The sequence below is a fragment of the Battus philenor genome, unplaced genomic scaffold (genome assembly GCF_028537555.1).
Source record: "Battus philenor isolate CCGP_79_NKW_IND1 unplaced genomic scaffold, ilBatPhil1.0.hap1 SCAF_10, whole genome shotgun sequence".
NCBI classification, from domain to species: Eukaryota; Metazoa; Arthropoda; class Insecta; order Lepidoptera; family Papilionidae; genus Battus; species Battus philenor.
Genome location: NW_027181662.1, coordinates 10,428,814 through 10,451,948, shown reverse-complemented (window position 1 = coordinate 10,451,948; position 23,135 = coordinate 10,428,814). Strand labels below are relative to the sequence as shown.

At 32.0% G+C, this 23,135-nt stretch overlaps 1 protein-coding gene across 5 annotated transcripts in view; it reads right to left on the bottom strand.

The window, feature by feature from the left end:
- Positions 1-23,135, bottom strand: part of Antp (Antennapedia) — a 221,922-nt gene that overhangs the window by 125,011 nt on the left and 73,776 nt on the right. For 3 of the 5 annotated variants that reach the window (XM_068765760.1, XM_068765751.1, XM_068765825.1), the window contains exon 2: positions 5,932-5,976. The exons of the other annotated variants lie outside the window; for them this stretch is intronic. The gene's annotated coding sequence lies outside the window, so the exon portion shown is untranslated. The remainder of the gene's footprint in view (positions 1-5,931; positions 5,977-23,135) is intronic. 5 annotated transcript variants of the gene reach the window in all.

The following is a 23,135-nucleotide window of genomic DNA, read 5'->3' as shown; positions in this document are numbered from 1 at the left end:
AAAGTTTTTAGTTGATCGGAATTTGTGGAACTTTATTTATTGGCTCCTTATAGCAGGTTTGATGTTATAATATACAAATTAAATACTGTTAAATTTCATTTAAAAGAAGTGATCGTTGTTTGAGATAGCTTTTCTCAGTTGATCAGCATTCTAAACTGGTAGCAGATTATTTACGCAATGACCTGTGTAAATGTACCTGTGTATATGTAAAAAAATGCAAATAAATAGCTATGTGAATAAATACATTATCAATTTTGTAAAATTAAAACTAATTTACATCGTTTAGTGAATTAATCTTTTCTATTTTTGTGTAATTATCTCTTTTGCAATTAATATTCGTTTAAACATAAGCAATATTAGGAAAACAATATAAGTATCCTATTAAGTTGAACATTTTTCTATTTCATCGAAGTGTCAGCGATCGAAAATAAGAAATTGAGGAGTGTCTTTAGATTCTGATTGTTCAAAAAGACCATTTGTCTATCTTTTAGTACGGTTATCGTGAAAATAATGTAGCCATCAAACTTTTTAATTATTTTTTAATATCCATTTTTATTGTCTTTCGTTCATATTAAAATCAAGAAAGAAATGTACCACATGACATGAGAGTTATTTGATGAATATGAGTATATTTTTTACACTTCAAAATCTTTATCATCTAAGAGAATAAATACCAGAAAATAAACAACTTATCTTAACGGTTAGTAAGAACGGGCCATGCTGTGTTTACACGGAGTTAAAACTTTAGTCGGCGTTTGTTTTTTACATGCTTTGACGCATTGTATAACTATTTATATCCATTTTTTTTTGGAAAATTATATTTCTTTAACTTACGATTGAAATATTTTTGGAAGAATATAGAACTAAAGATGTAGATATGGACGGTAGTATAGAAACAATAACTGATAATTTTGTTCTGAACACTTTATGAGTCTCTACTCAAGAACTTTTTACAATTTTTTGGATAACATTAAAAAATAATAGTCGACTGGAACGCTTTTACAAAAACAACTATGTGTAAACGCATCTTTATATTATTTTACAAATGTTGACGCCTTCTACAATCATCCATTTCTTTCATTGGCTTACAAAAGTGCGGTTAAAACGGCGCTTTGTTAACTCAGTCCGGTGAATATTGTATAGAATATGCCAGGGAGGATTGTATTGTCTATTTTGCTAGGTAAAAATTGGTGGGAATAGCTAATCAGTCGGGTATAGGTGTCTCGGAGGACCAATCGTAATGGCGCGAGGGTGCATGTCCGCGATCGTGGCTGCAGATAGCATTGTGCGCGGTGCAGCGGCGATGGCGGCGAAGATTGGGGCGGCCTGTCGCTTACGTGTCGACTCTCCCAGTATCGCCGGTCGCATCGCACGCAAATTATAATCGATACCATTATTGTAATATCCTACTGTAAAGCGTAATACATGTACTCTCATTTGCTTTTCATCTTGCTAAACGGTGCACGGGAAGACTTCCTACTTACAAATCATTTTTATTTAAGTTACTTTTATTAATTTAAATTCAATATTTCTTCATTCAAATAAGAATTGAGGCGCACTTATGAGTCTTCAATAATTTTTAAATTATAGTTAGTAAGTTACCACAGGCTCGAAACACTGACCTGATCAGAGGGGCCGATCAGAAACTCAAGAGTTGCTCTTTTGAAACAAAATTTAACAGAGTTTGATATATACATTATTATGTTATATCATTACGATCAACTCAAAACTCTTGAATGCTGTAATAACATTTAGTTATTAATTTACTTATTAATTATGGATTTAGGAATAATATTAATGACCCTATTATGTGAGAACAGACGATCGATGACGTTTTTTGATGTCCAGGAAACGTAATTTAGTTTATGATACATCACTTGATTAGCAATTTTATATATTGTTTTATGTTAATTTCAATAAGAACATCATTATACAAAATTTATTTTAAATATATCTACTATTAATTTTAAAACGTATTAGTGGGTACAGAAGCGAAGTAAGTATGTGTGTCTCGTTTTAGATTAAAACTTAAAACTAATCACAATATTTTTTACTTATAAAGATAGAAATGTCACTAGCTGAAAAATGTTTAATTTGCAGTAAAAAAAATCGTTTTTTGTCGTTGACTTCTATTGTTTTCATTTTTACAAATAGGTTCATTCTAAAGGAGCTTTTTAAAAAAAATTGTAAGGTAATGCTAGAATGGGTACCTTTACGCCCTTTCTTTTCAAGCGCATTAACTACTCTTTTCTCATTACTTTTTCTCCTTCTTCTCGTTCATGATCAACCTTAGCTTATCTTCTCAATTCCTGTTCGTAGCCAGTTCTCAAAATATTTCACTCTTTGAGAAACTTTACATTTAAATGTTCCTTTTAAAGTACTAATTTTAAAAAACAATCTTATTTCACTAAAATGCGCTTCTTTGCGATCGAAGAATGATTAAGAATCGTTGCATATTCATAGCGAAAGTTCGTATGGACAGAACCATCACAATAATTAAATGCATTTTTTATTTCACGTATTACATGAAGTTGTTATTACATTTTTATGGTTACTTAATTTTTTATTCCTTTTAATTTATTTCTATTATGACATTTACTTATTTCGCTTAATATCATTGATTCTATCTTGCCACAGCTCAAATTGTTAACTGATATTGAATGCCTTCAGCGTTAAGTTCATCGTAGTATTTTAAAATTTACGTGAAAATATTTAAAGTATTCAAACGAAACGAATAAAACCGTAAACTACTTAATATGTCGGAACGCTGAATAATCCTAGCGACGTCGATAGATGGCGCTAAAAGAAGATTACCTCGCGCTTTCGTTTTACGTGAGTATATAAAGCCATCGCTCGGTTATATGGGAATTATTAGTAATTTCGATGAGGATATATCGAATGTGAACCCGCTGGTAGTTAACACAGCTAACTACGAATCTATTTCGACATGAAAGTATCGACTATGTCATAAGCTCATCTAGCCTACGTAATTCTCTTGATACACGAAATATAACCGAATCCTCTTTAAAACGCACCAGGCTGGCTTCCACGTGTGCGCCAACCGACTCTCCGATAAACGAGTAGATTTGACATAGGTTTTTTTTGACACATTTGATGTAGGTTTTTTTTTAATATATGAGATTCAGGGTCCGTGGACTTTGAATCCAACGAAGCTGTATAAGCGAGAAAGGCTTGCAGCGCCCAATACTAATCAAATATAATGTAGGAATTATTTAATTAAAGAGAATCAATGAAGACACGACGTGTTATATATATATATATAAATGCATTTGTATTTCTTTATGCTGTTACTTTATTGTTATTTTACGCATTGCATGTATAATAAATAATATTCTAAGCTAAGAAAGAATATTGGTCCATTGTGAACGCGTCTTAAGTTCGCGAGACTATTGTTCGTTTTCTTTGTCTGGAACAAAGCGCTAGCTAGATAGGTGATCGCGAAAAATATTGTTGTTTTAATTGCGGCTTTCAACGGCGAAAGATATACGTGCCGATGCCCTGTCCTCTGACAGGTTTTGATACCGCCGAACGATTTTTTTTTGGCACGCCGCTTTTGTCAACAATGGTGTTGAAAAGAAATCCTCTACGAATACCAGGTATTATTGTTATGAAGTTTCCTTTATATTTTTATTCATAAAGATATGGTAGGCGTTAATATACGCATTCTAAAATAATGAATATAAAGCTCATTAAATTTGCAGGCAATTAATGTATACAAATAATAATAAAAGGTAATGATAAATTAGTGTAAAAAAAACTTTTACAAGATTCGGATCACTACATACTAAAATTAATAATTGTTTACTTTCTGTCTCAGCAGATAATACTTTCAGAAGGTATTTGCCTATCGCATTCCAATTAAAAAAAATGTAACTTATTTCATAGTGATCACTGTATATAAGGTAATTGGAAATAAGTGCCTAAGTTTTAAAGATTTTTGAATAATGAGGTATGTATTACCTATTTAGTTTTTAAATTTATAACCAAACATCCTGTATGTGATAGCACTAACAAGTATTTTTTTTTCTTTTTAATATACATTATGCGTAGTTTAGTTACTATGAATATTGATGATTATAAGAAGAAATAAGCCTCTTTTAGACATCTGAGCTCAGTTGTATGAAGAATATTTTTTGCCAAAGTAAGCAAACGCCATTCGTTATAAATATTTATAAACATGATTACGCATTATATCAAGCTAGTATAGACGAGCAGTAGGTAATAATGCACGTAGGCCGTTCACTAGAAGAATAGAAAATTGTAGAAAGTTCTTGGCAAACACCACCAGATGTTAAAAGGTGCAGTTAAAACTATAACTTCGACTAGTGAAACTAAGACAGCGGCCAAAGAATGGATATAGATTAGTACTGCGAACTGAATATTATATCGTGATTAAGACTGGCCACACCTTTTAAAAGTTATCCTATGACACATCGACTACATCCAATCCAAATTTATTTAAGACATCAACAGAATCGGAACACGGTTAACTATTAATCTTTTTATGTATGATTTTTATACATGATTTTATTTAAATAAAAAAAAAACAAACGCCTTTGTTACAAATATTAAGGCGATGATTGCATAAAAGATACTATATAATATATTTGCCTTATATGAAGTTGTATTAGCTCCCTAGCGATGTTTTAAAATAAAAGGTTAATGCTATAAAAATGTAAATAAATTATAATGAAGCGAAAAGAAAAAGCATCGTAACTTTATAATTTAAAACGTGATAGTAACCCAAGTAACAAATAATTAATTAATTTAATAATATTTGCAGATCTCAAGATTACACAGACGTTTCAGTCACCTAAAGAGTTTCCCTGCAAGTTGGAAGGTACCAGGGCGTAATAAACACCGCTGTGCCAATAAAAGTCACAAACCAACTATACACACGTCTCTTCCATTGTGGCAGGTCGCGTTTCAATGTTTAACAGTTTAAGTTTCAAAGACGTAACGTTTGAAGGTTTCTTTTTACAGAGAACCTGTAAACCTATAACAATATGTGATACAGATAAACGTAAATAAATGTTAAAAAACATATATATTTTGATTTTTTATTGTTAAATCTACGTATTGTCCGAAAGAGCCGATTCTATTATTATTATAGATATTTGTTATAAATATAAATATCTTCGAAATTATGTAATTTTAATTGTTAAGTATAACTGACCCTTTATTAAGATAAAGTTATATGTATAAACGAATAATAAATTTTCTTGTTACAATGAAGAGAAAATTTTAGTTATAAAAATGTTCAGCAGCTTTTTAAAATCTTCAAAAGTAATATATTAAAAAATTGTTAATAAATCATTTTTAATACCAGCCTATGTTTCAGTAGGTTATGTCTATCAAAAGAAGCTTTACGTTATTTCCAAGTAAAATACACCTATTAACACCTATTACGATAATTGCTTTATAAAACAGCACATACCCTACTTTTCACTTTAATAAATCAAAACAAACAAAATCCATGTTTTATGAAACGATGAAAACTTCTCTAGCACGCAAGCGTGATACTACATCGTTTGCTTGCAAGTATTGAAATAATCTAGTTTAGAATTGTATCAAAGTCGCTAACAAACAAGAAACCTACAGCCTTATCTGTTATTGTACAAAGTGACAGGAGTCAGGAGCATCCGGCATTACAAATCGCAGCCGCGTCCCCAGCTGGACTTAGCGGATGTCACAACACGAAAGCTCACAGCGAGGTGTTTAATGATGCAATAATTTGCATAGCGACTGGAAGCGAAGCTCTAGCTATTCTCACGTCTGTCTCCGCGGTCGTCCCCTTTCCTTTTAAAGCCACGACTCTTGTTATACCAGCTCGTGTTAAATATCAGCGATCGTCTTCTATATTTTCAATATGCGCTGCGAGAACTGCAGGGGGGCATTTCATACACTTACCATTTAATTAAGCGACATCGCTCATCGATTTAGAGGCAGTATTACCTGTAAATGAAAAGAACTCATTTTATTATACTGTTAAGAAAACATAAACGTACAAATGTAAGCGGAATTATAAAGGTGCGGGAATTGAAAAACGTGTGGAATCAATTAAGGTCCGGGCCGAGTGTTCGGCGGGTCGAGAGCGGGCCGCCTCGCTAAACCCCGGCGCACAATCTGACATTTATGAGCGCTATAAAAACGCTCAAGCAGTGACTTTTACTACTTGTTTAGTGAACATAAATGTCTTTGCCTCGCCCGCGCTCAACGTCGTACGTATTTAAAAGCGCACAGTTTCGTGCAGTTTTGCTCCTTTTCCTCTCTTTTTATCAACTGTTATGCAACTGTATAACGCTTTCGTTACTTTTCGGCCACGATTTATAGTTGACGCCTTTTGTCTTTATTTTGTATATTCAAATAGATGGTTTATGCTTAGATGTTCTTATTCCTTATTATTTTATAAATTACGTTGAGATTTTTTGATCTTAATTGCATGTAGTATAAAAAATTAATATTTAATTATTTAAGTAAAAAGTCCTCTATTATCATTGTTATTTCAAGCAAAGGGCGTCCACTGCTGGGCATAGACCTGAGAAGTAAATTTCTATTAGGACTAGTTGGAAGCGGCCTGAATCTTTTATCTAACAACGACCTTCACAAGCCATCTATGTAAGCTAACTAATTCTCATTCCTTACTTGTTTTGGAACAGATTTGTATAGGAAAACCATCGGTTTGTGTCAAATAAAACACTCTGTTCAGTAGGAATTCAGTATAAATTACAATATAGTTGAAATATTTTAGTAGTCCGTTTGGATTTAAATTCACGACGACAATAGACAAAAGGCTTTTAACGATTGCAATACTTTTCCGACAGGTTTACTTATCAGTTCCACCGCTAGCCATTCAACTTTTATTGCTCCTAGGTGTTATGTATTCCGCATTCGTTCGACTCCTACGGTGCTAGATATGTATTATCAGTTTGGCGTAGGCCACCCACAGGTATTTCTACATACCTCCAGGTACCACGGTGCGGCCTTCAAAGAATAACAATGTTGTCAGTCTATGCAAGGCTCTAAGGACAATAGGCGTCTTTGATTGCGCCTCGTCCTATTTGATCCGATGACTAATTTATAGTAGATTTATTATGTTTACTTATATTTTAATACGCAATAAATTTTAATGACGTCGATGTTTTGCGACTGTAAGATTGATGATACTTAAAATAAGGTTGGAGTAAAGCAATACATGTCGATGTAAACATTATTTGTGGTTATAAATTAATCGACGGAACGAGCTATAGACCTTCTACTGATAGGTTGTTCGTATATGTCTGCTATATTTTACAACAAAAAATGTCAAGATGACCAAGGTGTTGATGATGATAAGCACATCCAAATATTACTTTGCTGTCAAGATTTGGGGAACAAAACATTAAATAATTTTATACGACTAAATCAAAACTGCGAGCGATCAGTTTTGCGTTGCCTGCATTCAGCGATTTTCGGTGATCTAGACAATGTCGTGGTTTATCTAGTAGCCATTACACGCCGCGCTTATCGTTTCGTGGTCGCCACTCTATGGCCTTTGAAAACCAAAATTGTTAGAATTATACCAATTATGACAATTTTGGTACACAATTTTTTTTCTTTAGTCTCAAGTTATGGTAATTATCATCGTCATTATCATATGAACCGTAGAGAGCCCGCTGGACATAGGCCAACCCATAGATTAAAAAAAAGGTTGGATGCCACCAAAGCCGATGCCTTATGTAAAATGAACGGACGTATATATACTAATATAGAAATCATGCATGCAAAGGTTAATTTTTAGTTTGTTATATTTTACAATTAAAATTTTGGATTTAGACATTATTTCTTTATAATATGGTTTAATAAAAAGACAGAGACTTCTGTAAGAATATAAACAATTTGCTATCGCTGTTTTCTTTTTTTGGTTTATTTAACGAGCTGCCGCGTAACTGTAAAGGATACAAATCGAGACCTTAAAGCCCTGTTTACTATTCCTTGCCGGCCTTTGTGTAATTCAAGCACCAAAAGAAAGTCCTTCTGCATACCATAGTAATGTATTCGTCGGCCGCGTCGTACCTTGTTTTCGCCACAAATTAGCCGATTAAGAGTCGGCGGGTGACGCTATATCTATTCAATTAAAGCCGAGTACGCCACGGGCACCTACCGCGTCGATTTTTTAATCGTATGTATGCAACGTGCGAATCGCGGTGGCATTTCGCATATCAATGCGTTCGACAAATTGATGGAAAAAATGGCAACGCGTGTCGTGCGGAGGTGTGATCGTAGCTTTCAAAATAATTACCGCTCGCTGGATTATATTTTTATAAGCAGAACCTATAATTTATCTGCATAGCTATATACAGTCTGATCAGTTATAGTTGTAAATACTCTAAACAGATGCCTGTTTAGCTCATTAGCTGTCATCTATTGTATGTTATACTCTATCTAAAAACAATGGATTAAGAAATAACAAATAACGTAATCATAATACTTTTTTAATCTGCAACGTAATAATAAGGTACATTACACATATAAATACATTGCTGTACTAGGTGCGAAAAATACTTTATATGATAAGAAAAAGCGTTTTCAATATTAGATTAAAATTAATTAATGTACTTTAATTTTAATTGGTAGGAGTCATTATACCTGTCCACGCAGATTTTAAACTGCCAGAATTTATTGGCCTGATGCATTCAAATAGAGGGATAATAAATGAATGTAACTAAGTAAGTAAAAGATTCGAAGCTTTTTGCTGGGAAATGCGCTAACATTCACACCTTTATAGCTTTTACACATATAATAATGACCTGAATACAATACAAATAAAAAATTTCTTTAGTTTATTTAAGATTATTAAAGTAATTGTGGTTTGTTATAAGGCAACTTTTGACTTTTATTGTTCACGGGTAACATGCGTGACATTTGATAAAACCACATTTATTATCTGTTATAACCGACCATACCGCAAGTTATGTTAAACAACGATTGAACAAGTGATGATCACACAAACTAGAATCAACGAGTAATAACAATAAATTCAAATCAACGTTCTCGTTCCGATCGTTGTCGCATCAAACGTATTTAATTTATTCATTAGTTTCCCCGCCGCATGGGTTTGCGTGGACTTCAAATACAGGTGTGCAGTTTATAAGAGCGTAAATGTTCGAAACGCATCACAAATTGATGGGATACGTTGACCTGAAAGATCCCTAATAATCAATTCTAACCAGGTAAAAATCAAATTGACAATCGATGTAATTAAAAATATAAAAATAAAATAAAATTACAAACTAAAATTGTAAAATAAAATGGTTAATAAAGAAAACAAATTAAAAAGATGCTGTAATAAAAACCAAATGTGACCAGGAATATAGATGAGAGAAAAACGTTAATTCTTGAAAGAAGATCAGACCGCGATGAATCAAAGAAAATGTGAAGAAAAGTGAAAAAGAAAGAAGAAAAATTAATAAAAAATAACACTGAAAAAATGATTTAACCTGAAATTGTAACGTCCCGGCCCCAAATAAATCAAGAATTAGAGACCCCCAAAAACAAATGCCTTAAAAAAATAATCCATTATTCTAAATTTATTATCCAATTAGTTTTATTTTCTGGTAAACTAATGTAACTAGTGCGACTACATCGTCAAAATTTTGTATCGCAAGCATGTCAACTATAGATAAACCACCTCATATTTACAATAAAAGATCCCTTCGAATACCTCAGTTTTATATATGGTGGGAAGTCACTGACGACTGAACAATAAAAAAGGAGTTCTTGAATGCGATCAACATAAGAAAACAATGCTCTGGTTATGTAGTACGTTACGAGAGCTACCATCTTCTTCAAGGTAACCTCTCAAAAATCGCTTCTAATGCTCGTCTCAGAAAAGGCGTGAGATAGAATCATAACATAAGAATTCAGTTAATGTGAAATTACAGTCCTTGTAAAAGATTCTGTAAAATATATATGCTTTTCATTTATATCATAATTCTTATTTTCTAGTCCAAATTGATCTTAAAGTAAGCGGAATTATGTCAGGTAGTTAGTATAAACCGTGAAAGAATAGCAATATATTGAATAACATTTTTATAAACTTACTTTTGGTAAGACATATTTATGACCACAGACATAAACGTGTTTGTAAATAAGCGGAATTAAAATACGTTGGTTATTTGTTAATCTCAAATGAAAAGCAATATCGATACCATGTTATTTATTCATCTCTCATCACTCTAGTATATGGGGCGCATGCATCTCCGCAGCGTAATTTGTCAGATACGTTATCAGCGTGTAACAGGCGCCTAGCCAGCTCCCTGTCTGCCACTATATCTTTCAAGCAGCTGTAATAGACATACGCTAATTGTGTCTTGATACATTAGCGTTGTGTTCGTGATGTTTTTAAATTAATACCAAGGAACGGTCCGCTTTCAAACAGTCTGTTATATAAAAGCATTTATTTATAAACAGGTATGAAAGCCGCTGTAAGACATGTAGTTATCTCATCAATAAAATGTTAATTAGCTTTGACGCGCTGCTCTAAGAAGCATTCGGCGTGATCTAAGAACATACGGAGAGAAAATATTGCAATGCATACAGATTGATTAGTGAGAGGTGCAAACGGTTTAAGCGTGTCAACTAAAAGTTCATTTGCTGTCTTCTAATTTATGGTAGACCCTTACCAAAAATCAATAGTATCAAATATAATAATTAAGTTAACAATAATATAGTAAGAATGTTTAAAAACCCGTCTCTGTAGATTTTGCATTGCCAGAAATTATTGGACTATCGAATTTTGTTGACAAATGAGCATTAACTCTGTTTAACCTTTTACACTTATAAATAATAATCCTATATAATAAGAATAACCATCGCTGTATTACATCCTAAGGTTTTATAATTGCACTGCAATTTTAATTATAGCCTTAGCGAATTTAAAACATCGCTGTCAAGAATGAATGCCTAATGTATTCAATTCTACATGCATCATATATTTATATTAATAATTATTCAACTAAATATTTTTTGATATTTTTTTATTATTTACGTGAAGTAAAAAGTTACCTAATGTTCGTTTGAGAGAAGTATGTTTTCTGTATAAAAAAGAAAGTAAAGCGAAGAAGCAAAAGTCTTTGTCCCCGCGGGCCAGCGGATATTAATGCCTTATTCAGTACTTTATGCCCGAAGAGCCGTTGTACATATTTAATTTTTGCAAATGAGATTAAAATATGTAGGGACACAAAAGAATAATTGCATGAGATATACATATTTTTATATTTTATAATATCACTCGTATTATATATACATACATTTACTACGAGGACGGGAATACGGTGTTCGTAAAATTAATTCTCCGAAATAGCAGTGAAGTCAAATAGGCAATATCATTCTGCTGTCTCGGGGCTCATTTAAGTTAAAATGTTAAGCGCTTGACTGACAGCCCAAGCTAAGGTCCTCAGAGGTACTGTATTAGATGACACGGATCCTCTGCCCAAACGAGCTATATGCCCCACGGCCATCCAATCCGACAAGAAAATGTAATACGTAGCAGATCCCAAGGCTCTTTAGCAAGCCCTAAAACTTTGCTTCCTAACTTCAAGTCAATGCTAAGCATTTTCTGCGTTTTACCACCTTAATCTCGGAAAGTCTATAAATGCCAGTAAAACAATAGTGGTCATCTGTCTAAAAAAAAAACTTGAAATATTTATATATTATCTAATTAAGTAATGATATCATTAAATTTACATCTTAATAACCAAGAAAAAATAAACATTAGTAGTTAATACATTTAAATGCTCAAAAATTCAAGCTTCGATTCTAAAATAGATAATAAAAAATAGTCTATTTGTTACTTATTATTCAATAGTAATAGGTATCAATTAGTACTGAAAATGTTTCGTAGTTATTGACGGTAAAAAATTTGAGCTTTAAATGGCATGTTTATTCTTCAAAAAATATTCCATCTTCCACACCCATTAAGATATTTATCCCTTTTCCTCTTTTACTGATTGTATGAATTTTGTCCACTCTTTAAAAAGTGATGATTAACTAATAAAACGTGCTTGATAGGAAATCAAACATAGTTAATGTGTATAAAATATTTTATTTCATGTCGAGTAATATGAATACGCCATAACTAGAGAATTTACCGATTTCATTCATCTTTTTTATTAGTTTACTGATACTTTAGACAAGTTTCGAATTGAAAAAAAATACAGCAGAGTAGCTTGCATTTGCAATGTGAATAAATACATCGCAAGAACATTTCTTGCGTGTTACTGTCATTAATCTTGAAAATTCATATCTTCGACATGCTCAGTTGTACGTCGCTTGTTCCCGTGTTAGAAAAGCATCAATATTATTTACTTATGCGTCGAAAAATATAATCAACAACGCTATGTATCAAACAGCGTGAGTATTAAAACATTTTTTTATAGAAAAAACATATTTTTAGTTATTAAACTTCATAGCTATGACAGAACAACATCTGTCGGGTGAACCGGTACAAAAAAAAAACGTAATAAAATTTTATCTATATAAAACCCGTATTATATTTTTTACGCCTTATTTATTTTTTTATGATTAATCAAATGATAAAAGATGAAACCTTTTCTGTTTCATGATACAGTATTAATTGAGAAATCTTGCAAAAATACGGTTATGATGTTGCATATTCTGCTTTCTTCATTCAGATTTCTATTTCCTAAACATTCAACTAATTTAGGGAATAGGTTTTGCTATTCTATGTTTTTTATATTATTTCAGGTTATTCATTCTTACGGCACTTCTAAAAAGCCACAGAGAACTTTCTTCTATTTTTGAAATTGAGCGCCAAGGTAAAACGTACATATGCTAATCCAGTTCCTCTAGTCTTTGCTGGATTAGCTAAATCAATTAAATGAATCATTAATATATTATATACATCTTTAACGATTGGAAAACTTAAAATAAAATCACAAAATAATGCACGTAATATGTGCAACGAGAATTTTACGAAAGGTATGAAATAACCATAGTATTGTTTTATTTTTCATTATTATGATGTTTTAATCTCCTTCTTTCTTTTTCTTTTCAGCCGATAGACGCCCACTGCAAGGCATAGGCCACCCCCAAAAATCACCACGATGACTACTCTTGCACTGTCCGTAACCCCCAACTTCCCAGTTAACTATATCGTCAGTTTACCTATAAGGGACCTACTCATCCTCATCAACTGGCTGATGATGTAACTGGTGTATATCCTAGTTATTAATTATTTGTACCTAGTCTTCTACTTATTTGTGGTAAGTGTAACTTAACTATATAATTATTCTACAGGCGGAGACAGGCGATATCTAATATAAAGTGATTTGTTGAATCTTATTGTGTAATTCTGTTGTTGTTGAAATAAATAAATAATAATAATGATTATTATTATTTTTGACGATACTTATTATACATCACTTTTGAAATATATTTTTGTCACGAAGAATTAATTTAAATATAACACATTTTTCTAATAAAAAAGGATATAGTTAAATAATATGCTGCATTGCGATAACAACACTCCAAAGTATTTTAATTTCAGTGTTAATGCAATATTACCAAAATACAAATACCTTACAACGTCCGTTACTTGTGATATGGTTTAATCAAAAGCAAACCGTTGTATTGGAACCTTCACCATTAGTGATACGGGTATTACTTGATCCAGGGAAAGAGTTTGATTTTATTTTACAATATTTATTTTCTGTTATTTGACCACTGTGATATTTTATATTATTATGATATGACTATAATAATAATGAATTTAATTTATTCGCTAAAAACATAATTCTTTGCGCTATGACCGATTATACTCATAAGAATATTTTTTTTCGTTTATTTTAGTCAGACTTCAGCATTACTATTTTATATGCAATCGAATCTATAAATAGTTAAAAACTATTTTAAATACATTATTAAGAAGTGTTTCAAAAATTATAAACTATGCTAATATTTTAATGTGAATATTGTTCATAATTTTTATAGTGCTAATTACAAATCTATCTCTCGGGGTTAATAAAGATTCATTAGTAGATTTAATGAGATAATCGGAACATTTAATTCACTATATCAATATATTCAATGCCTATTTCACAATCACATTCAACAAGCGCTATTATTCATTACCGTTTAAATGGCTTCACAAATACTTTATCGTGAATTTAGGAACGTAATTAGAAATCTTGTTATTCTGTTTCCAAAAACAAATGGTTGTTATTTCTGCAGAAAAATGGTTTTGACTCCGTAGAATCAGTTTGTGTTTCCATAGAATACAATTCTCAACTTGACTGGCAAGTCGTCTAAACGCACCCGACGTTGATTTAAACGTTAATCGGCGGGTGTCGAAATTATTAATTACTTTGGACATTGGAGCGCGGACGTTACGCATGCAGATTGGTATGCTAACGAATGATTAACTATGCATGTATTGTGCGTCCAGATTTAGTTTCGCGTTGTTCGATTTTGGCTGTCAATCAACTATTTCAGCACCTCAAATGATACTGAAGTCAAATAATGTTTTATTAAACGTAAATTAATATTTTATGATAGTAAAAAAGACATCTAAAAATTCTACTTGGTTTTAAATGTTTTTAACTATATGTGGCCTAACTTCGTTAAATATTTAAAAGAGATCAATAGTACTAAAATGAAATATAAATGTAAACAAAAAAAATATTATTGTTAATCGTAATTAATCAGCTACGAAATAATATTCGCTCTTATCGGAGTGTAAACAATTTGTAAAGTGTAAACGTAAACCGCCTGTAGATACGGTGATATATTTCACGTCGATTCAAAAAGAAACAATAATGTCAGTAACAGAGTATATTGTCCCGTTTGCTAACATTAATAACAACATCTCAACAAGTCGCCGTGTCACATAAAATTTCTGCGCCATTTGCTATTTGCTATCCACGGTCCTCGCATGATGCATGAGATGTTTGTGTCGACGTCCGCGCGGGCCGGCACGTTGATTTTTGTAACAGTAATATCAATATTATATCACGTTATTCAGAGCTTGTCTTTTATTTTTTTATTAAGAAGTAACTTTTTAGTGTAAACAAGATATTAAATAGTATAAATAAATGTATGTATATTTGTATAAACAACTTGAATTCCCGCAACTTGTCATTTTTTATTTGAATACTATAGTTGCCTGTAAGAAATTATCTTAAGTGATAAGACCACCCATTGCACTTTATTAGTTATTATGCATGTATTTGTTTCTTCCCTGACGTTTACAATAAATAGTATAAAAACTAATAAGAAAATTACGTCAAGAAATTGTTTGTATTTTTAAACACACCCGAGTGAAAGGTGATTTAAATATTTAAATTTGTACTCTTTATTACTTACAATGAACTTAAGACTTCGTGCTCATATTAACATAGAAAATCTATCAACATTAAGCTCGCGGTAGACGTGACGTTTTGACTTGTGTTTTCTCATCTTTAGAATTCTTTAAATTTTTCTTTTACTGTCTATATGTTTATTATTTACTGGGAGAAACGTAAATGTACTTCAGTAGATGATGCAACTGCGGTTTATATTTTAGAACGGAGCCATGTTAATTGAATAACACGTGCGCTTGAGAGCGTATGCCAAACGTCTACGAATTCATTGGCCGCAGTGTAGCATAATTTTCGAATATACAGGATGATTAATATAGATATAAGCGCACTAAAAGGTCGTTTGTATAGCTCATTTATTAGCAAAAAGCTTTAAAGCTTTTACACTTGTTTTCAATCATTCTGAATGATCTCTGCATTCTGAAATTTATTACATTATTTTAGTTTTTCTATTCGATTGCGGCACGCCAATAACTTTAGGTATATACTGCAGAGCAAGATAAAAAACAACGATTATTTTAAATATGTAGGAAGCAGAACTTTAAAAATGCTGTATTATATCTAAAACCATTGATTTTTGGATAGGGTGCACCATACTTTATTTGACGGCAAATAAGCTATACATCAACTAAAGCTTTTGCAGCAATAAGCAATCCTCCTCTACGTCAAGACAAAAAACCTCTCAACATATTTATAAACGAAAGTAAAATAAAATATGAAATGAATATTTCTTAATTTTGAGACTCATCAAAACATATATAGCTATAGGAAGTCCACTGGGTCATATTTGTTAATCATAAAGCAAATCCACAATTTCCATACCATTATTTCCCGGAAGCAGAACCGTGTCACATCGACTTCTTCAGGTCTGTCCAACATTAACATGCACCGGACAGGTGATCCCGGAGTCATCACGTATCGAATAGAATAGAGTCATAATGTTTTATGACCCCTTGTCCGCCTTACTGGTCTCTGTATTCGATTCTGGAATGTTAAAATGGCGCACCCGATAGGAACTATTGATTGATACGCGTTAAACAACACGGGCGTTTGTTTTAACAGCAGCATTATCGATTATTTATTTCGAAACATGGACATTTTTATTATGGAATTTACTTTCGAAACGATTTTATTGAGTTTAACAATATAAACATTGAACTTGGTACACATGTTTAATGTCCAAAAAGTAACAAAAATACTGTACGGTGAAATAATAACTAATGCGTAAAGAAATTAGTTTTTTTTTTTCAAACTATTTAAAGTTATGTTACAAGTTTGAAGTAAATATTAACAATAATTAAAAAAGCGTCATTATGTAAGAAAACGTTTTTCTTATTGGAATTCAACAGCATTCAAAAATACACAATTTAGTCTAGTGTTAATTGGTCATTTCTTAAGATCTTTAATCCACAAACGACAAAAACGTTAAAGGCAAGCGGTGCTTTCACTACATTGAATTGAACATGGTTTAAAAAAAAATTACGCAACACCGCAGTTGAGCTTGCCACCTTACGACGTGTATACGACTTATTAGACCAGTAGTATTTCATTAGTTACCCTCTGTCAAGCGGAACACATTAACTTTTGTGCCCTGGTGCTCTGCGGCCGTTATAGTCCTAGTCTGCACCTTGCTAGTGATCGATTAGAAATTTTGAAAATAAATTACATTTAGAATACTGTACACTTTTGTGCGTTATCGGTAGTTATGTCCAACCCTTTAGCCCGGATTCACCAGAATAGGTGTAGCCATCATCGTCCATTTAATACGAAAACGAGAAGTGTAGCAACACGAAGTGGGTCTAATGTTGCTGGAACCCAGCGAGGATGTCGCGGGATGCATAGCTTTTTCCGAGGGTGGGTCTTGGAACTGTAGGGCTATTGTGAGTTCCATAGAAGATCGTCGGCTCCTCCAAAGGTACCGAAGACGATCACTAAGGGGGTTTTAGTTAATAGGAATCCCACATAACCCTGTCCTTGCCCCAGAGGGCAGGGTATTCTGAAGATTTTTCCACAGATCCAGGGATGTCCATTGAGTATAAAGATGACCGTATCGCTGAATTAAAAAGCTTATATGAAGCCGATATGAACGAGATAACTCGACTTTTAATTATCAAAATAGTTGCACAAAGTTAGTACAAAACCATTACGTATTAATAAAACCATTAGTTGAAGCTGTTTCAATATGTATTTATTTTATTATTTTTACACATTTCGTAATGGCGAATTTAATACCTTATACGCATTATTTACCATTCAACCTAGAGTAGTGCAGAGATAACAAGTAGGCAGGCGTATAAATGCAATAAGAAAACAATTCAAAGCATAGAAAACACTATATACTGTGAGTACAGATCTGAGACTTGTGATCATAGGTCGCGAGTTCGATTCTTAGGATACATTCTTATATAACTCACACTTTGTGCATTAACTATGTAAGATTGCCATTGATCACAAACAGGTTTCCCAAGGGTGGGCAGCAGCGTCCTCTGCGTACCATAATATATTATGATATATCTCCCATAGATTTCTTTGGGGCAAGGCTATTTCTTGCAGTGGGCGTCTATGGAAGTGTCTGAAACGATAGATGCATGGATAGTTGAAGCAAATATATACAAAATATATACATATAAGACATGTACGTTATATATATTAAGGGTCGTACTTCAATTCTTTGGTCTCGGATTTTCTTTTTGTGGATAAATTTGCTGACTTTATAATTTTTAAGGAAAACATTATCTGCATTGTTAGAAATATTTTAAGTTATTGTTTATAATAGTAAAATAACGAATTTGTTAAATTCAGTTTTAGTTACAGTTCACAGTGAATTGCGTGCTATTTTCAAGGTTTATTTAATGTTAAATCAAACAGTACAGTCTACAGTAAAAATAAGCTTTGGTGTTAAGAAGTGTATATACTAAATCGTAATTGGTGTCAAAGATGTTTTTGAAATATTTGAACACTTTTTGAGCTTATGTATCTAATTATATTTATTAAATATGCGATTCTTAATGCGATGAGGTTTCTTATTGCAGCACACATGTTAAAGTTGAAGTATTCGAGACCTAGCTATATATCGCTTCTAATGTGAAGTATACAGCCTATTAGTTATAGGTGTCAAACTTTTACACCAATTTCCACAAGTTGATTACCTGTACAAAGTGATCACTTTGAAATATGTTACATTAATTTCAAGTCAAATGCGACAGGCTATACCTCTGTCAGTACAAACTCTGCGGGGACAGAATATATCGTAAAAATATAATCTAGTAGGCATTACGTTATTTATTAATTTTCAAATCATTTATTTTTGTACACAGTATGGCAAAAATTTATTGACAGCAAATGTGTTACACAATCTCCTCTTTAAAACTTTTACAGTTACAACTAATCAGCTTGTATATAGTTAAGACTGAAGATATTAATTGTGTTTCATTGATACCCAAGAAAAAGATTCAGTGTTTTGATTACAAAACGAAGTATGTGTTCAGGAAGATTAGACTTTGTCTTTGTATGAATCTGCTGTCTGTACCTGGATTAGAACGTCGCCGGGGAGGCAGGCAACTTGCATATGTTCAAGTGATTTTTCACGGCTAAGGAACCCGTGTTCAAAGGGCACGCAGCGCGGTGTCGCAATCACGATCCTTGATCACGACTGGCTCTCTACTATTTATTGCGTCCACTCTCCTACATCCAGTTACTGTAATATAATATCTATTCGGGTGGATTAAGAGCGGCGCTGATTGTAAAAACAATTTGGTAGTATTTATTCGGAATCCATCGCCTCTCGCTATCTAAATTCGACCTTATTTTAATGTAAATAGAAAACTATTTAAATGCACCATGCGTTTGGCAAGTTAGTAAAATGTCTCTAGACCGTGTCGCTACTACCCGTAAATGCATTAAGTTTGTTTTAGAGATAATAATCGTTGCGAATGCGAATGCTTTGTTGTCTCAAAGATAGAGTTGTCGTCAGTGATTTATTTTTGGTTAACTTTTGTTGGACTTAATAGAGATTAAAACAATGCCGTACTATACGAGCATTCCATTTTATTTTTACATCTTTATTAGAAGATCTTTTATAGCTAATATTTTAGTGAACAAATTAACTGCGACAAATTGAGTGTCCAACAATGATGAATGTTCTTTAAATGCAACTCGTGTTAAATATTTATAGAAACGTTCAATTTTATTTATCAAATTTAGAATAATAAAAGTAACTGATATCAATGTTTCCACTATTATATTTTCAAACGAATCCAAGGTTACGGCTTATAGTTGGATAAATTTGCTTTGGCTTGAAATTCCTTATAAGTTTAACATTGTTGCCATAATTTTCTTTTAATATTAATCATTACCATACTTTTTGTAGTGTAGAGCGCGTCAGATTTTTAATCCGAAAAAAAAAATTTCACATACGTGCCGCGTACCTCTTTGTCAGAATACCTAATTTTAGAATATTCGTAAATATACCAACGTGCTTACTTAGATTTTTATAATTTCTGAAAAAACAGCTATTGACTGTAGTTTTAAAAATTTAACATAGTTTTGCCGTTCTATAAACTAATCAATCTATCTAAATAAAAATCAATTTTTCAATGTGATGCCAAGCGCAAAACTTGACAACCCTTAGCTGTCAAAAATTTATTGACAATAAAAACCTAATAATATCGTTTACTATCTAAAGTCTTTCAGTGTACGAAATACAAAGCTTATTTTGTACGTGACGTTGTTTATTATTAACACATTAAGTCAAAAAAAAAATTAATCACTATGGTATGAATTTTATCTATTTTTTTTTTGGACTTCAGGATAACTTTTGATAGTATGAAGTCTGTCAGGGCAGTTAGTTGTATAATAAAAGATATAACAAAGTATAAGTAACGGAAGTGTAACAAAAGAAAAAAAAACTGGGAGATATTTATCATAGTCTATTACACCACGGTGGAAACTTTTCTCATTTTCGAAAGCCAAAAAAAAAATCAAAACATCAGCCTAACCTGGTTTATTAAAATAATTTCGATTAAGTGCGTGCGGTACGTTTCGATACTGCTTCTCGTCACGCAAACGGCCTTACAAATTTACAAACGTATTTCATTAACTTCTCTTAATCTCTATTTTCTGAACAGTAAAGTCTGTTTTCGATTTTTTTTTATGATAACAACCGCAAATAATTTGTAGATTTATTACGTAAAACTAATCAGTGTTTGAACCTGTCTCCGAGACGCACAGCTATGTAGTTTCTATAAATATAGGATTGGATAACTTATGTGTGAGTAGCACGGAAAAGTCAATTAGTAGAAATAAACGAAACGAATCTGCGTTAAGATACCTTTATAATTATCGAACGTTTATTTAGAGCATTGGTTTGTATTCATAAATATATTTGAACTGTGATAATGGATCGTTAAGTTTGTTTAATAAAATTGCGGTAAAACGCCAAGGAAATGTATATTTATCGACATAAGATCCGTTTTTTTTGGTAAATTAGATAAAGGTTAATGTGTTTACCTTTGTAACAATTTTGTTTCTATTTACATTGCGAAGGAAAACTATGTAAATGGCAAAAATCAACAGATAAACACATTAATAAATAACCATTGCCTAAATTCACCTGACTATTACAAAATTAGACATAAAATATATAGAGCGAAAGCAATTTTTCTTGTCCATATCATGTTTATAGCTTTCCAAGTTTTGTAGATATAAACAACTGTCGCGCAAACACCCCTTACATCTTGCTTCAGTAGATTCTCGGAAGGGGCAAAGTGGGGGTCCGACGTAGACAAATGACGCGCTGCCAGCGCCCCTGGCGGCGGCTGGATGAGTTATAGCTACCAATCGAGAGCAGTCCCAGCAGCGGCCATTTTTAATTTTTAGGGGTAGTTGCCCCTATTGGTTAATTATTATTAGCGGTACGTGACCGGCTCGCTTTGAGAAGAAAGAACAAGTTAGTGTCATCGCTTAAATGTTGAAAATTTATGCTTAATTTACATTATATGCATATTAAATTATGTTTCGTTTTATTTGGTTAAAAGTGATTAAAAAATTATTTTGTAAAGTAGAAAAAGCAATAAAATTTTACATTTCTACAATTTAAAAAAAATGCTGACATCTTTTTAAAACCTAAATTTCTTAAAAAAAAGTATTTTGCTACTACCAAGATAACGAGATTTTACTTAAGTTTTTAATAGAATTGTACTAAACACCAGCTGTTTGTTCCCTAAACGAACAATCCTAAAATTAATTTTTGTTACCGCTTAATAGATTAAATCTTAAAAGGTTCGTAATTAAAACTGAACTGAACTGTTAAAATCTGTAAATGTGAATTCGAGTTCATTTATTAATAATTATTGGATAATTATCAGTAATTAGTTTATATGTACTACCTTGCGTAGAGGACCTTAATTTATTTTACATTTGCACTAAATAATTCGTTTTATTTAAAAATTCAGAACAGTATATAGCATGTTAAAAACAATAGTTTTCTTTTCTTACACAATTTACACTAGAAATTATAACACTGCTGACTATTAGTGAATAAATTGACGAAAATAAAACCCAAAGATGCGTCATAAGACTGTAATTATTAAGTTAAATCAAATTGTTACTGGAGTCTTACGGTGTGGTCCAAAAAAGACTTGTTTATGTAAGTATTCTTTGCTTATTTACGACATTATTAGATTAAAGAAATTATTCTAAAATAGTTTTGTTTCTTTATTATTTCTATTTTATTGTAACAGGCCAAATTTTGATAATACAAAAATAGATAGTTGAGTTAGCGGTTAAATAAAATAGAATTTAAGTAATACACAAATTAATTAAATTTTAAAACCGGTTGGTACGTTTATTGTTAAAAATCAAGATATCGTCAAAACTACATAAAGCAAAAGTTATCGAGTAATGACAATAACTGCTTTCAAAACGCCGACGTAACAAATTGAAACATCAACTCAACTATACTGTAAATCACGCCCTCTAACGCCATAATATTAAACTACAGGACATTTGTCGCTTCACTATCTACTCGATCTCGCTCGTATGATGAACGACCACTTTTATTGCGATTCAGGCTTATTTATTTACTGCTTTGTAATAGAACGTCAATAAACAACGTTTGCAACTGAATAATGTTACATTATATTTATACATGACTTGGAGATCGTACAGCTCGCATTAAAATGTGAAATGACAAGCGAAGTAACTTTTGAAAGCGACATCTATTAGCGGATAGATAAATTATTTAGCTGACAAAAAACATTGAAGTTCATTAAAAAAAACTCTTTGTTTTTTTTTTTCTTTAATTAAATAGCATTTATAACAAGTCTGAAAAAGCAAATCAATGTTATATCAACTAGTTATAAAAAGAAATTTATTCATCTTTATGAAAATTTATAACGCATAGCAGAACATCAATAATTCATTTCTAATAAGGAGGCATTGACGTAATTAGCGCAATTACTGGCCCACCCAGCTGTCTTGTAGGCACTCACAACGCGTCGACGACCGCACTGAGGAGAGTGCAATTGAATTATTTATCTTTAAGTTAGGCGAACATAAGATAAATGCATTCTTTACCTTTATAGAATACTATGAGGTTAACCGGCGTGCGTAATTAAACCAACATTGACAATAGGCTGGAGGCCTTGCTCTTAGATCTCTGCAAGATAACCTTTAATTTATTTAAAAGTATTTATTTATACGTTCTGTTATATAAATATTGAATAAGGTGGCTTTGCTTCGAATTAAATTCATTACGTA